General features: G+C 43.9%; 1 long non-coding RNA gene across 2 annotated transcripts in view; it reads left to right on the plus strand.

The window, feature by feature from the left end:
* Nucleotides 1-216: 216 nt before the first annotated feature.
* The window catches only part of LOC104874516, a 77,619-nt gene continuing 73,630 nt past the window's right edge, over nucleotides 217-4,205 (plus strand). Inside the window, exon 1 of one of the 2 annotated variants that reach the window (XR_783757.2) lies at nucleotides 217-520. This is a non-coding gene — a long non-coding RNA (uncharacterized LOC104874516). The remainder of the gene's footprint in view (nucleotides 521-4,205) is intronic. The other variant, XR_002025959.2, reaches the window with a different exon arrangement.

The raw sequence follows: 4,205 nt of genomic DNA on the forward strand, positions 1-4,205 counted from the left end.
CTCCCAGTCCTCCTCCCTCTTTCGGTCTCTTCATCTCTCTCCCTCTCCCTCTGTCTCTCTCTCTCTAGGGATTCCATTAAAGGCATTTCGGGCTCTCCATTTGTCCCCTCCTGGCAGCAGAGCAGTCACATCAGAGGTGCCTTCCCCGACATTGCCCTAGCAACTCCCATACATGACTTCGCCGCAAAGGCTTAGGGGGCTTTATGACTGGGATTAAGGCGCGCATGCTCAGGGAAGGGCTCTGCAAGGTGATTGGACGCTGCTTCTGCGCTCGCAGCCCAATGGCTGACAGTAGGTGGGGCCTGGAAGGCTGAAGTGGATTCTGGTCACCACCGGAAGAGTGATTCTTGTCACAGTCCCTTGGTCTCCCGCTCTCTGCTTCGGTGGCCATGTAAAGAACAGCTCTCTCTTCCTGTCTCCTCTGCACACTCGCTCCGCCAGGTGCTCCGCCATGTGCTTCACCTCTCCACAGCCCGGAGACAGTGGAGCTGCTGGACCCTGCACTGAAGCCTCCGAAACGGTGAGCCAAAATATCTCTGTCTTCCTCAGCCTTGGAAGGTCATGGAGGAGCGGAGAGACACTCTTCTTCTAGGTTCGCCCAAGCGACCAAGAGGAGATGATGAGAGGCTGAATGAGAGGATATATATAAATTGCTGTAACTTTCGTTGCCTTAGACAATTGTATCTGCCTCCCTCCTTTTTAATGCTTAGCTCTAACGGAATTTTCCCTGCAATGCTGAATTTAATCACTGCCCAAGATAAGCATTTCTGTTTTGGATTTTTTCATAGCCCCTTGTAATATAGCAGTCTTCCTCAAATATCCCTCTGTCTTGTGTCTAGCTGTGTAGTCATTATTTATTTTTCTTAAACTCTACACTGGTGCCAAGATACTTGTTGAAGGCCACTCATCGTTTCCCTATAGTGGTTGCTATTATGATTTCATTCGTCCGAATTAGTAAAAATCCAATACAGATTGGAAGGAAATATAGAATTGTGTCTGATTTTTGTTTTTTTTGGGGGAGTTTCCTGGGGATTGAACTTGGGACCTTGCGCTTGCGAGGCAGTTGCTGGAACCACTGAGCTAATCCCCGGCCCGGAAGAAAATATAGAAGTGTGGAATTATACCTCAAAATGACAGGGAGGTTTAAAATAAGAAGAGAGGGCCCATAAATAAAATTATTTGCATGCTGATGGTGGCTGTAGCAATTCACTTGCAAGGGAGAACAAACAAACAAAAAATGCTCAAACTAAGACACTTTCTTACTCTGGATGTTTGGATATTTGACATAAGTGTAATCTCTGAGTATTGTGATTTATAGCTTATCTGATCTGCTCTTGAGGGATTGCTTTTCAATTTAAGAAATTCAAGTTCAGTAAGTAAGGCTGATGTTGAATGAGAGAGAGGAGACTTACAGCTGGTTTGTACTTTAAAGTTTGTAATTAGTTTTTCCATCTGCACAGTATTTGTCATTCTTCTTGTTGGTGTGATCCAGGCAAGTCTGCACTTGTAAATACAACACATCTTTACTGATGCTCTTCATGCAAATTTTTAGTCTGGTACAGTAAATGTAGAAAAAGTTACATTTTGTATTAAAGCAGAATTTGATCTTATCAATAAGAGCTAAAGTATCTTGTACATTGTTACTGTATTTGAACCAAAAGGGCTGGTTTTGGGAGTCTTTGAAGCCTATATTGTAGACACAGATCTTCTGTGTAGCCTGTATGGGTGCTCTTGAATTAAAGCAATGTGCTTTGCTTAAATGGAAAACTAGCTCATTAAGTTGCTATCATTCCTCAGTCATCAGCAGAGAATAGCCAATAATTGATTTGGAAAGGGAGGGGAATCATTTCCTAAGCTGGTACTGATTATTTTTTTTATTGGATCTGTCTCCTGATGATTAACACAGAAATTCCTCTAGCAATTATAGAGTATCTTATAAATGACTTTCATAATTTACAGCTTGCCACGAGCAGCTTCAACTCGAACATGTGTGTAATTCACTCTTCTGGCTCATTTCCATCATCTCTCCCTCCCTACCCTGTCTCACATGTGTGAAATGCTAGTCTGAGAGCATGTTCCTCTTAGCCAGTTAATAGGGCCCATCATATAGAGAATACTATGGCTGACTTTTATGGATGCATTTGAATGGAAAATTGGGTTATTCCTGAAGAGGCAATTCCACAGATGAGCCCTAAGCTTCATACATGATCACTGATTTCAGCCTACTACCCATTCTATCAGTTTTCTTCCTCTCCCACTTTGAAATAATCACAAGAATTAAGGGCAAACAATTTAGTTAATGAATTTGAGGGTTTCAAGAAGGCTGAATAGAGTTAAACACTCACCTGCTCGTACACAAAGAAGAACTAAATTAACAGGTGTGTAGCTTTATTTGGTAACCACTGGAGAGCACTGGGAATCAGCAAGACAGAAACAATCTTTGTGAGATTCAGAGACCTGGGGCCATAGCATAATAAGAGATGCAAAATTTATTGGTATCTGCCACTTTGGTTTCACAGCTTGAGGGGGATCTTCCTCTTTGCAGAAGTGAAGAGGGGGGTCTGTTCAAACTCTATCATGTGGATACTAGGAATGTCACCTCCTGGAAAGTTTGACAGACCCCCCCCCACCACCACGCTGCCTGCCCTTTAGATAAGTCAGCAGTTAGGCTTCCTCACTTTGGAAAAGGATCCCCATTATGGATGCTATGGCCAGGTGTTACCTTAAGAAGGGAGATTTTCTGACGACTTGTGCTGCGTTTGGGGTCAAAAGCCCTGCACGTTCCCATCTTCCATATCCTACCAATCCTTCCTCTCCTCTGCAGAAGTTTGTGGATGGCCACCTCTTGAACCTGACCTAGCCCAGTGTACAGAATGCCTCCTCCCTAAATCAGCTGAGAGCTCTGTATGCACGGGACTCTGCCCTGGGGGACCAGAGGACAGAATAGGGAGCCTGGGTGCTGAGCCATGGGAGTGGCCATTTGTGTGGCTCTCACTGCCCTTCCCCCTGGACTGCTTTTGGGCAGCTGTGGCTGCCAGGTGGGGCAGGAAACCACATACCAACAGGACCTACAGCACCTGGGTAAGGAGGCCATGCCCCGTTCCAGGCAAGGATGACAGCTAGAGGAGTTGGAGGAGGAAAACCTGGCCATCGCCCAGTCACACGTGCCTGGAGGGTTGGTCTCACTCCCCGCAGTGCTCCAACAGTCACAGTGAAGAGGAAGGCCACCAGGCTTATGATCACCTCACCTGTGTGGTTCCCACTCTGGGCCACCTTGTACCTTTTCTAACTGTGCTTGGGTCAGGGCTGACCACAGAGGGCATACCAACCTTCCTGCTTCCATCTCAGTCTATGTGACATCAGGGCCCACACTACTGCCTGGTCAGAGGGCAAGTGCTTCAGGTCCCTCGCATGACTGGTGTTTCCGATGCCAGAGGTCCTTCAGAGGAACAGAGCTAAAATCCACAGAGTCAGAGAAAACCCTATCACCAGAGAGGGGCTGCCCACTCTCATTGTAAGCCACACAGTGAGCTCACACAGACCTGCTGTCTACACTGCATGTGCCTGCACTGCTAGTGTACAATAGTGACTCTCTCTGACTCTGACACACTGTTCAAACTCACTCAGTGATATGCAGATGATACTGTGGAGCTCTGCTTGAATCAAAGCCAATATTGCATAATAAACAAGATCCCAAGACATTTCCCCAGGAAAATCCACTGCCTAAAAAAGACAGCTCCATGAAAGTGGTAGTGATATTTCATCCAAGTTTACATCTTAATGGAGGAGAATAAGAAACATGAAAGAACAAGCTAATGCACACCACAAAAAGATCATGATGCTTTAGCAACAGATTTTCAAGAAATTAAAATGAGTGAAATGCCTGATAAATAATTCAAAAGAACAAGTTTTAAAAAGCTCACTAAATTTTGAAAGAATATAGATAAACAGTTCAACGATAAGGAATATTATGAGGGATATACATGAGAAATTCAGCAGGGAGACAGAGATTCTGAAAGAGAACCAAGTAGAAATTTTGGAAATAAAGAGTTTACTAAAAAAAAAAAGAAAAAAATTAGTCAAAAGCTTCAACAATGAAATAGATTAAGTAGAAGAATATCTGAGCCTGAAGATGGAGTTTTTAAAAGTGTCCCATGCAGCCAAAAAAAAAAAAAAGAAAAAAAAAAAAAAAAAAAAAAAAAAAA

This window comes from Fukomys damarensis, unplaced genomic scaffold (assembly GCF_012274545.1).
Source record: "Fukomys damarensis isolate Sample0158 unplaced genomic scaffold, DMR_v1.0_HiC HiC_scaffold_25, whole genome shotgun sequence".
Lineage (NCBI taxonomy): Eukaryota > Metazoa > Chordata > Mammalia > Rodentia > Bathyergidae > Fukomys > Fukomys damarensis.